Source organism: Agrilus planipennis, unplaced genomic scaffold (genome assembly GCF_000699045.2).
Source record: "Agrilus planipennis isolate EAB-ADULT unplaced genomic scaffold, Apla_2.0 scaffold13, whole genome shotgun sequence".
Lineage (NCBI taxonomy): Eukaryota > Metazoa > Arthropoda > Insecta > Coleoptera > Buprestidae > Agrilus > Agrilus planipennis.
Window position 1 is genome coordinate 1638320 of NW_020439040.1, and position 13160 is coordinate 1651479.

The 13160-nt window shown below is 36.3% G+C and overlaps 1 protein-coding gene across 1 annotated transcript in view; it reads left to right on the top strand.

Moving 5' to 3' along the window:
* Positions 1-13160, top strand: part of LOC108744257 (MAM domain-containing glycosylphosphatidylinositol anchor protein 1) — a 214076-nt gene that overhangs the window by 149140 nt on the left and 51776 nt on the right. The gene's annotated exons all lie outside the window — the stretch shown is intronic.

Genomic DNA, 13160 nt, shown 5'->3' on the forward strand with positions numbered 1-13160 from the left:
CGCACCACTGAGTGATATAAATAAACATGAGGGTAGTGACCTTACCGAAAGCCCCAACTGCTCCGGCAATGATGACGATAGACCTTCCATATTTGCTTGATATTTCCACACAACGAGTGCCGATTTTTACTAAGTATTACGTACAATTGACTTGTCTGCGTATCAGCTGTTGCGAAGGTCACGAATAGGTACGCGTGTTTCGTCGGTTTTCGGTAACTTCAAATGTAGGAATAAGTGAGTATATTTTTTTTATACACATGCAATTAATATTTTAACGGTAAACTGTCGTCCTGTTTACTGTGTTCTTGTCCATTCGGTATCGTTTAATGTTAAATATTTCATAAGTAAAATTAAAAGGCAAGGCAACAATAAGAAGCGTTTGTAGAAAACCATTAAGAAAGCCATCATTGTCATCCGCATCATCAGCTCGCTATAACGCTGCGCAGGCCGTGTCTCCATTAATCATCTTTTCGTAATCCATTATTTACATCCCCATTGTGATTTTGTGATTTATTATTACAATGATGATGTTAATGCGGTTTCCGCTTCGATTTCGTCGACTCATCGCTGTTTCCGTTGCACGAATCGCGTCGGCGATGCCGATTTTGTTATTTGGAAATGGAACGGCCTTTTAGGACAGCGTCTCGCGTCTTGGTCAATCAAGTTATTGGACAATGGACAGATGCTTTTTACTGCGTCAATTTTATCAACAATGTGCCCACTACATGAATTTAATCAATACAGGGAGTAACTGAAGTAACTGCCGAGCTCCGGACGGTGTAAACTATATTCAATAAACAACTACACGATAAGTTCAACAGCGTGGTTAAAGACAAAAAAAATTTAAGGGAATCACAGTAATTTATAATCCGGAGCCGGTCCTGTGCGTGAATTGGTAACGTAGATGTCTACCGAATAGCGTAGTACGATAGCTGTAGCTACATAGACCAGAGCCGGGCAAACTTTAACTTCGTAGGAGCCGCTACCTGAGGTTAGTTTGAGTCACTCCATACCCTTCAATGAGTACGAGAGAGTAAGCAGTAATGACCCATATTGCTTTCTCTTTTTCTTCTCCCTTCCACTCCCATCTCAAGCCCCTTCATACCGTAGACGAGCGAAGCCTCTCTCGCAATTTAAATAATACCTACGAAAATTTTCGTTCGCAAAACTATTGGGTTTGGCTGTTGAAGAGGGGACTCACTATGAAATGGAAGGGATAAGAAAAAGAAAAAATCATCTCACTCGCACTCGCAGGATCAATGAGGAGCTCCTTGGCTGTACCCGAGGAGCACTCGGGAGGCAAGAGAGCCGAGTTTGCCCGGCTCTGACATAAACGGAAAATGTAAACATTACCGATTATCAAACGTGTAAGGTAAACAATTTAGTAGTACGTTTTTCTCGGAAACTTTGAGCTTTCGAACATACAAACATTTACTTAATTTTCTTGTTTTATAGTACCCTATCATCTCCTGCAAGCTCGGTACTTATTTTTGTTACATCCTGTATTTATAGATTCTTAAGCGACCGTTAGGAAAATTTTTTCACCCTATTGTGCAAGACCCCAGAATTCTTACGGTCATTGTCTTCGTCTTTCTTTTCCTATCCTACCACTAAAATCTCTTTTATTTTATTAGTTTTAAAATAAAAAGTAAAATACGTATTGAGGCGGCAACAACAAAATGGAAAAGTTTCGAACCACTATACAACTAAACTAAACTACATAGACTAAACTGAACGTTTCGTAGGGAATTTCTTTCAACTTTTTCCACAACCATCAACCACTAACGGTTTACATTGTTGCACTGTGAAGTCGTTTCTGCAGTCGTACTATCCTGTTTTTTCCGCTCCGTCGGAGTTTCAGGCTCAATTGCTTTCACGGTATCTAAATTCTTTTGTCCGATGGGCAATTTAGAGTCAGGCTCTCTCTTTCCTCCTATCCTGCCCTCCTCTGCATCCTCTCTGCCTGCGTATTGCCCGCTTCCAGAGCCGATGGCTGGCTTAAGTCTTTGTAGCGAAGTTGCAAGTGGAGGAATACAAAACATTTTCAATTTACTGTCACGGCGAAATAAAAAAAAAAAAAACAAGAGAAGACTAGCCTTTGAATTCAATATTAAAAATAACGCTTTTGTGTTATGATCATCCCCTAAAATTGTGAAGGATTTTTTTAAAGTATTATTGAGCAAAAGCAGTTTTTATATTCATTTTAGAACAGGTACAGATAAATTACTTGACAATTTGTTTATCAATTTAATACTGATAAATAGGAAAAAGTAATGTATCTAGAGAAAATAAAACAATATTTTAACGATAGTTAACAAATAACTAACAAGTTAATAATATTAATTTAAGGAAACGTACAAAGTATGGTAAACCAAGAAGGCGAGTGAAGAAGATCGACTGTCTCACCACCCTAACTTACTTCTAACAAGCTTCTACTGATTCTTAAATTTGACTATCGGTATTTAAATTATCGCCAATTGATCTAAACCTAGTAGTGTTTTTTTATCTTTTTCTAAACCAGCCTCTTATTAAGTATATTTTCTAACTACTTTTCAAACACATAAATACATATTTATATTATTATAAAATTTCAGCAGAATCATCCCTCCACTAGTAATTATTAATCAACAGAAGTCATTAAAAGTCATCTTTTAACTACATAGCAAACTGTGTGAGTCGTCACGAAGTCTTATTCGAATTAGCGATTATTATCTGGCGGAATGTTTCGCTAATCGTAAAGCTACTGCTAGTTTTATGATAATTACCCACAGTTTCGTAACTCGTAATAATGACAGGGTATAGAACGGACGATTATATAGTAGGATAATAATTTCGCTGGTAATTTGCATAGTTTTACTTGCAAATTTGAGCGATTTTTGAATCGACGTGGACTTGCAATTACATGGAAAAAAGAAACCGCTGATGATTCGGTTCTACGTTTGATATGCTCTAATTAAAATGCAAAAGTTTCGAGTTAAGTTAAAGAATACGCTCCCCGAATCGTTTTCGTTACATCTAGTTAACAGAGGAGGTTTTAATGACCTCCTAATTTACATACTACCATTTTCGCAGAACAATGGACAAACGATGTTAATTTTTAATTGATTTTCTCTGTTATATCTATGTCAGAAGATCATATAAAATAACTAAAACCGATTAAGGAAAGATTAATTTGAATAGCATAACTTTCCATTAGTTTTCTTAAACGTTGTACGTTATTATTTATCAAGAAGTGGTAGTTATACAACAAGCAAGAAGGTACAGAAGAATATTCTATTATTTGTTGTTGTGATAGGTAAATGAAAATTTAAAATCCTTTTTCTATTAATTATTGTAAATTCAAACGATAATTGATAAATCATAATGGCCGCCAGCGACAACAATTGAAAATCATGATGGCCGCCACAGGCAACAATGTGCCAACAATTAAAATAAAAATGGCCGACAGCGACAACAATTAGAAAAATGATGGCCGACAGCGTCGACAATTAAAAAAGTAATGGCCGACTAATAACAAAGTATCCGTTACGCTATTTATCGCGTTATTCGAATTTTGAAATAAAATAATTATTTCCTAGATGAATTATTACGGAAAACGCCAAAGCCATCGTTGTTATTTCAAAAAGTTCACCCCTTGTCGTTCGATTTTAAATGGTTTTCTCTCTTAAAAGGGTTTTCTGCTTCTCGGATAATTTTAACAACGGGGTTGTAAATTGTTATATTAATTCTGCACATTTGTCAGGGATCGCCTATTCCCCGTTGAAATTGGAAGTAAACCTGCTGTAAAATAAAGTACAACTAAGGCTAACTCGCTCCAGAAATTGCCTGAAATTAACGATTTTACTACCGGCGTTAAATTTTCCTTAGGCAAGCAAACGGGTTGGTTGCATCTTTTCACCAAAATAAATTACACTTTTCACGGCAGCTACGTATAACGTGCTACCTGCCATTTCTTTCGATTTTCTCTTACACGAACGCTACTATTAGTCGTCCTGAGTTTAGATAGCGTATGTAGTAAAAATTTACATCCACCTTCGAAATAATTTATATGACGCGATGTCAAGGTGCATCTCTCGTTCTCCGGAATGTTGTAATTTTGAGTTACAGCTCGGAATATAACGTGGAAACGGCTACGTGCATTATTCTTTCTCTCGTTTTCCATGATGAGGTGATTTATGATGAATAAAGAAAAATTCGTCCTCAAGAGAGGACAGGTTTTGTAACGACATTTTCAAATAAAAAAACAATGTAGACGTGCAATCCGAGTTTTAATATCAACCATCACTAAAGATGATAGATATCTCCAAAACAGTTGAATGGATTTTAATACCATTTCCACTGTTATACAGGGTATTACTTCCGGATAGTTATAAGCTGTATATGAACCTAATAAAATAATTCGAAGTGCTCTGTATTCTGTCGAAACTGTCAGACGCGAATCGCGATTTCGATCTTTTTGGATCTCATCAGCGCTTCGCAGAATACAGACCACTTTGAATTATTTTATTCGATTATGGTAACGTGCCTATCACGTTGAGGTTAGCTACGCCGGGATTCGTTTCAGCAAGTACATATCCATATATTTAATTGGACCTTGTTGGGGCATACGTAATGCTAAAATGTAGCATCGTACTACAGATGGCGTTTACCGCGGCATTTGTGGTATTTTCTAAAACGCGCTGTTAAGACAGCAGGTAAAAGTTGGTCTGTGTTCTGTCCGAGCTGTCTGCGACGCGCTGATGTGGTCCAAACAGATCGAAATCGCGATCCGCGTCTGGCAGTTTCGACAGAATACAGACATTAGAATACAGATATTTTATACTAAATAAGTTAAAAATCTGAACAAGTGTTCGACCAAGTTCTCACTATTATAAAGACCAATTTGTTGAATATCATGAAAAGAACGCAAATTACTTCGGTAATAATTAGAAGAACGATTAAAATTAAACGTTATAGATTTTCTCCAATGATATACATATACGAATAGATCGAATCTGTAAACAAATTCAATAAAATACCCATTTAAGATCGCTAAAAGGAAGCAATCAATAAAAGGGAAAACTTTAGTCGGAAAGTTGGAAAAGGAGGCGCGAACGACAACGCACTTGGCTGAAAATGAATTTCCAATAACTCGCTCCCGTCACAACCAGTTCAAAATTAAACATTCCTACAGTTCTTTTATATTCTCGCAGTCCTCTAATTGGCTTTTGATGACTGTGGTGTTTGAAATAATTTCCTGTAACAGACTTTTGCAGGGAACAAACGGGACTCGCAGATTCGAAATAAATTTCCCGACGAAATGAAAAACAGAACGCGATCGCGGTGGTGATGGCGGCGGTAGTAGTGGCATCGGAAAATTAAAGTCTGCATTAATAGACCAGAAATTAAATTTTGCCAGAGATGCAGACCCATAATAGGTACCATCTGCCCCAATCCCAATTGCTTCCTTTTAATTTTCCGTCGATCATAAATAAACCTTTTTAAAAGTATTCTTCAAAAAGTTCAAGCTTGCGCTATAATCTATTTTTAGAAGCAATAGTATTATATATGTTACAGGAAATGTATGAAATCTGAAATGTATAAAATTCCTAGGAAACGTATACAATTCCGAGGCTATTTAGGAAGTCTATAAAATATTGTTTCAAAGATTTTTTAATAATGTATACATCTCCTAGGAATTGTATGAAATTCCGATATTGTCCTAGGAAATTTATAACACTAATGCTTTCTGTGAATAAAATGAATAAAACACGTTAGTAAACTTGGAATCAGAATTATCTGTGAATGCAATAAATCACCTGATCGGATGACAGAATAACATCCCCTCGTTCCGCTATCCCCGCGTGCCCTTTGACATCTTGAATGTAATACATTTGCGATTGCTATTTAGGAAATGTATAGATTTCCTAGGAAATATGTCTAATTTAATTAATTTCACATATTTTCGGGCGATTTTAGGATTTATATATAGTTTCTAGGAATTGTATACAATGACGGATTACACACATTTCCGTTAACAGATGCATTATCAGAATTGTCCAAAACCACTAAATTTATGAAATGAGGTAACAGCAATCGATTTAAAATTCGAAGGGTGTAAGATTTCTTCGGACTTTATAAAACAGTTGGAAAAATATTTAGAAATTAACACTCCTGAAAAGCCTTTTTCAGCATACATTCATAATTTACAATATTCTAAAACTAACTGATCCCATAAAAGGTCTAAACAAAGTGTGGAAGGGTTGTTTAAACCGCCTTTCCATAATAAACAATAAACAGTTGGGAAAAGTTTAAATGTCTTTATCCGATTGTATATAGCCGGTTGCACATACAACACTCACAACCAAAGGGTACCATCATCCAAATTTAAACGGACTCAGCTTCTTGTTAATAATGTCCTCCTGATTAGATAGAAACTTCGTCGAATTTCTAATAAAGTCGAGTGGAAACATTTCTTGCAATTTTACTTTGTTGCGTTGTCCCATTTCTTGTTTACGTGCGCTCCCTTAAGGAATACTTTCCAGTGTTGTTGCAGCACGTTTTCAATTGGCTTGTCGCCGAGTCCACGCGATATTTTTGCCCTTAGTTCACGTTCCTCGTAATGTTTACTCATTGGAACCTCGTCGAAAAAGATATTTTCGTTTAGGTAAATAGGAAGGCTTCCAATTTTGTTGTACAGTTCGAAATTACGGATGCGTAATCGTTTTGCCTAAGGCTTCACAACAACTCACCCTATACGTGTATCCAGTCAACCCTCGCCCAAATTAATTTATACACGTTCGTTCTACCCTACATTTTTAGAACTAATAAGGAAATAAAAACGAAACGTTTAGATAGGGTGCGAAATTTGCTTTAACTTTAGGAAATAAATTTTTTGAAATTAATCGGCAGAACAGTAAATACCTGTACATATTCTTCCTTTTTCAAGAACATCTTCGGTTTGGTCGGTGATTAATCGATACTGACTGTGGCGTGCTGATGAGATCAAATAGATTACTAACCAACAACTTAATCCGTTCTTATAAATCCAATAAGCTGACGTCATTCAAAAGTCAAAATTCTTTAAGGATTTGTTGGAAATTTAAATGTACTTAAAAAATAAGAAAATTGTAAACCCTCCCTTCTTCAAATGATAAGACAAGAAGTTATTCAATGTTTTTATTAGAATTCTAAATTAAAACGTAGCTATTTAGTTATTTTCAAAATCAAAAAACTTCACTTCTTTTAAACTTAATAATAATAGGTCCATTCAACGGATAAAACTAACGCGACAATAGGAACTTTCAGGAAGTTTCCGGAAATAATTGGGAATATATTCCATGAGTATATACATTTATAAAGAAATGATCAGCATCCAACGGGATATATTTGCTGTCAATACAAAAAAGCTGTGAGAGAGTAAGACGATTTGAAATTACTCGATCATCTGTTTCATATAAATAATATAATAACAATTAAATTCTCACAATGAGGAAATGAAAACATTAATACTGCAGTAGCTTTGTAAGTTATTTCAACTAAATTCGATGCAATTTCATCGTGCAACGCCCCTAAATTAATTACTTCATTCGTTTATATTTAGCAAGTCAGTATACAATTCCTTCTTTTATATACGTAATACTAAGCACTTTGAGGAATTTCTAAAATTCTATTTACTGATGCGAAAGCAAATTAAGTCACTGTGTAAACATTTTCCAATTAATTTTCGCGTTAATTACCAAACAAGTCCCTTAATGGAAAGCAGTAATCTATTTAAAATTTTGAGAAAATAGATGTGTTTATGGTGTTTTATTGCTACTTTGCGATTGGGCAGGTCTCTCAATGCTTTCCGCTTAACAAAGCACAAAAGATCGTCTGGTTCACGAAAGCAAACAAAAATGTAAAACTTGATATACTTCAAAATGTTCCAAAGAATTAGAAAATATATAAATTTTGTTAAACCGCTTACAGGAATGAATTTCTGGAAAGTCACCCTTCTTTTCCGTCTCCTAATTGTATCTTCTGTAACGTAGGGGCTATTAAAAGTAGAGTAAGATAAAAGATACCAAAACAAGTGACGGGGAAGGGGCGGAGACGTTAAAAGACAAAGGAGGGATAAGAGAAAAGAGAGTGGGAAGGCGGTAGTGTTTTAGCTAAGACAATGTCTAGAGATAGATCTTGGCCCAGTCGGTAATTCAAGCGTAATTAATGGCGTATCAGCGCGTCGCGAGCGCGGACGGTACAACGACGCATATGCACCGCGACGTTAATTACACAGGGGGTTATTAATCACCCGATTACGATCGCAAACGATAAGGCTGAAACTGATACATGACACACGCTTAGGGAAAGGATAAATGCATCCCCAGTCTAACGACTGGCTTCTAATATAATTGAGGAGAGGGAATATTATCATTACAAATCCTCTGAGAAATGAAACTAATAACATGACTTGGATTTCGAATTGGAGGATTTTTTTAATATTAGGTAGACGGGTTAAGCGTGTCAATTCTTGAAATATATATACTTTTCAGAGGGTGCATTGGCCTCGTTGGTCTCTTACAATTGTACATTAATGTGTCAAAAAAAAAATAAATCTAAAGCACACTAATACTAATACTAATAATAATAGTACCCCTAGCCCTTCTCACTCGTAGGAGTAATAATTCATCATCATCAGCATAAGGTCCTCTGTCTTAAGGCAGGATGGACACGCACCTCCACTCTTTTTAATCCTGAGCTAATCTTTGCATTTCCCTAAAACTAGAACATCCCACATTCTTAACTATTTGTGAACAGTAATCTAATCTAGGTCTACCTCTACTCCTCTTAACTCCTGTTTCCGCCTCTAATATGTCTCTGACTAGACCTTCATGCCTGAGAAGGTGTCCTACCAACTTATCTCGCCTATTTCTTCCTCCTCTGTTCTTCTATTCATTCTAATACCTCTTCATTTCTAACTTTCTCTATTCACAGTATCCTCATCATTTCGAACGTTTCTGACCTTTTCTTTTAACAATCTTTTTCGAATTTCTAAATTAACCGTTCACGACCATAGAAGTGACTTATTTTTATTGAAGGTAACTCGACCCTCCACTATCATTTGCTTTATAAACCTACTACTCCTTACGTCCTTACTTATCTGACTTCCTAGATACCTAAAATCAGCCACTTCTTCTAATCTTTCGCCCCCTTTCTTTGTATTCCCTCTTTCCCTACTTTTTCTTCCCTTGCATACCATTATTATTGTTTTACGTTTACTTAATTTCATACAATACTGTTTTCCCAATACCGCCTCCAATTTATTTAAAACTACATCCCTACAGTTGTACTCTCTTTGATGATGTTGATTACGTTTTCGATGTGTAGATTAAATTGAAATCTGTTATGAAACAATAAATCATCAGATTTGTTAGTCATATTCAAAACAGAATTATTAATAAAAGAATCCTTACATTCATACGCCAACGATCCATTATTGGCAGTAAATTGTTATAGGTAAATTACAGGCGGTATATTTTCCAAAAAGGTATTCTTGTTAAAATTCACACCTATTTTCAATAGTTTTGGTAAATTCACTAATGGTGTCGAATTTAATCTAAAAAAATCGGTTGTCTGTAAAGTCGGTTTACTGACGATAGTTGAACGTGACAACGTCATAAGAAAATACTGATGGAATGGTTTCATTTTTCAATGGAAAATTTTAATTTTATTTGTTTGATAGATATTTTGTATGGATATAGAGAAGGAGGTAAATGGAAATGTATTATTGTATAGCAGCTGTCCACGCGGACGTATCGCTCACTCAAGTAGGAGAGAGACAGATGTCGAACGCTGCCAAACGCGGAGGCCAATTGTGCCTCTTTGTCGCTCGTTCCGCGCTCTCGCTTGCACTTCAAGCCTTAAATGGAACGCCTCAGAGCGAGGTAACGCCGCATGAGTCATGTTTTTTCGTGCGTACAGCCGGCTCCATTGAATTATAAGACGTTGTCACGTCAAAAAATAAGACTTTAGCAGAAGAAAGAAGAGAAGTAGATTATCCTGTTAGTAAAAGGAAGCAAAAAGACATATGGTCTAGCAAAGAAATCCACCAAGTAAACATAAAAGGGAAGAGAAACCAAAAAAAAATCAATATTCAATACTTATTTCAAACAGACACAAGGCTCTTGCGTTATCAATATTAAATTATTGATATAATACTCACGCTAGTGATTANATTCACTACAATTGCATCGCTCAAATGTGCTGTTATTGGTACCATTTACTACTGAAAATATCAACGAGACGTTTATTTATATTTGAAGACATATTAAAGGCTTTAACGCTTGTTTTCGACTCGCACTACTATTCATGATTGAATAAAACTTTTGGCAGGTACTGTATGAAAAAGTATGTGTAAGAAACTAGAGTCGAGAGTGTAATGAGCTTTTTCCTCCCTACCTACGATTTTGCCAGCGCGTATCCAAGACATTGGAAGAGGCACATCGCTAGAGAAAGTTAATGCAGTATACTCATGAACCATTTCCTAACTTAAACAAAGGCGTCTTCAAAACGCAGTAAGTGACTACAGTCCGAAATAGAAACAAGAAAGAAGATACGTCCATTCTCACACATAATTTATTGCGGACTTTACCAATTTTAAACAAAAATAAGAGGGAAAAATCAGCAGTTTCTGATTCTATCAGGAATTATTACTTGACGTAACTTAATTTGAACATTTACCGAGTAACTTGACAAAATTCTTAAAACTAATCTTTGTCTTTGGCTTCCCCCTACATCACACAGTCTTTTCACATACATTCAAGTTACATTCAGAATGCAGATCTCTTTAACGTGTTCCTTTATTAAGCCTCGACGTTGGGGTGATTGTGGACGAAATTTGCACGACATCTGTTCACCCTTAACTCGATTATTATCGTGTCGTCATTTCGTCATGTTTTAGCGGTATAAACCAGTTGTGACGGCTCGAGATGATTTGGGGGCGCTATAAACCTGACGCAACATAATCAGAAGCTAACGCGTCCCTGTATAACAGGTTACATGCATTTGTGTCACCGAACAAGAGGGCGGTAGACAGACACAGCAACCCCCAGACAAAGCAATTACACCAACTGAATCAACCGCGGTCTGAAATGCAAATTTGCTACATGTTTATGCTTTAGACACAGCAGACTACACACATCCGCGTATTATCTACATGTGCATGTGTATAAATGCTTGTATGTACGTGTATATTAAGTCAGACGGTAGGTACGTACGTGATGCAGGGCTGTTTAAACACTGATGCGAGATTCACATGTCAAAGCGACGAAAACCGGCGACAAAACCGCCAAGAGTTGATACGTGTGTGTTCTAAAATCGTTATTGTGGGAAGTCCATGGGCCACACAGTTATTGTGGATTCCATAGGTAAGCCACCCGTCAAAGTGCGCATGAACCATTTTTAGGGTTCCTTACTTCGAGATGTTGTCTGTTTTTTTGATATAAAATTTCGTCTCTCATTCCTCTCTTCATACAAATTACACTGAAGATCATACTGTATTTATCTTCTTTGTGCTTACCTTTGCATATGTAACGTAATCTTAATTTCGATACCATTATAGCATGGTTCAACATAACGCTAGTCACATCAGTAGTCTTGCATTGGAAATCTGTCTGTTTAGATCCGAATTTTTCATTTATAAAATCAGTCTTGGGTCTTGGTGTTATGGATCTTACCCTTCTACCTATATTCTCAATCTTGATGTGACCTTGGTCTTATCTCTCCATGACATGGGCCTTCGTACGGCTGCTGTAAACTCAACTTTAATCTAACTCTTACTCGTTCGCCTGTAAACTAACCCTTAGCTTATACTTTGACATAGCCCATTTTACCAGTACTTATTGTAGTATTACTTTGACCCAGACCTTAGTGTTGAATTCACCATCTAAGTCTTATATTTAGTCTTTGGCTTGACGTTTTGCCAACGTTCCCAATCTTAGCATGAATCTTGGTATCGTAACTATAACCTCAGTCGTACTGGATCTTGACTTTTCGACAACGTTCTCAATATTAGCAAGAATCTTATTCTTGCAACTATAACCTCAGTCGTACTGGGTCTTGACTTTTCGACAACGTTCTCAATATTAGCAAGAATCTTATTCTTGCAACTATAACCTCAGTCGTACTGTGTCTTGACTTTTCGACAACATTCTCAATATTAGCAAGAATCTTATTCTTGCAACTATAACCTCAGTCGTATTGGGTCTTGACTTTTCGACAACATTCTCAATATTAGCAGGAATCTTATTCTTGCAACTATAACCTCAGTCGCACCCAGTCTTGACTTTTCGACAACGTTCTCAATCTTAGCAAGAATCTTGGTGTTACAACTATAACCTCCTCCATATTGCTCCTGTATCTACCTTTATCCTGAATCTCAAGCGGACCTTAGCCTTATGTGTTCGCCCTCAATTTTGGTCTAAATTTTGTTACTATATGCACAAATATTTTTATTCTTTGTCTCGATGTTAGTCATTCTTCTATACCTTTCAAAACCTTTTGAGGCGAAGAACCCCACCTCTTGCTTGATACTTAGATTAATCTAATTGTAATAACGTTTGCCTGTCGCTCATTTCATAGCTCGTTAGGGTTTGAAATACCTCCAACTAGTCTTATGTCAGTCGTCCTTAATCTTGATCTTGTCTGTCAAGTCCTTTTATAAGTCTGTTACTGTAAAAAGATTTAACGAAATAATAATGTTATACTTCACGGAAAACCTCTAGGGATATATGACATTAATTTGAAAGTTGTTGGAACCAAAAGAATAGCGATTTTGTTATTGATTTTTCGTCATTGGTCTTGTGTTCCAGGTAAATATTCGTGTTGCTTTTCCCAAAACGTAAACCATAAATTAGACTTGACATTCCCATAACTATCACGCTTCGTTGCTGCTTTTATTTCTGCTTTTCCGTTTTTTTTACGCGTTTACTTTGCCATCTGCTTATTGTTGGTTATTGCTAGGTGATTTTAAAACAGCATCGGGAAAACGCGGTCAGGCTCTCACAAAGCGCGTCAATGTGGAGAATAAAGCAAGTGCGTTAACAGTGACGTAGAGGGCTGAATAATTCATAATATCTTTTCATTAAAGTTTCGAGCATTAGGGCCTATTCGTTTTTCCGCTCTTAATAAATTGTCCGGCC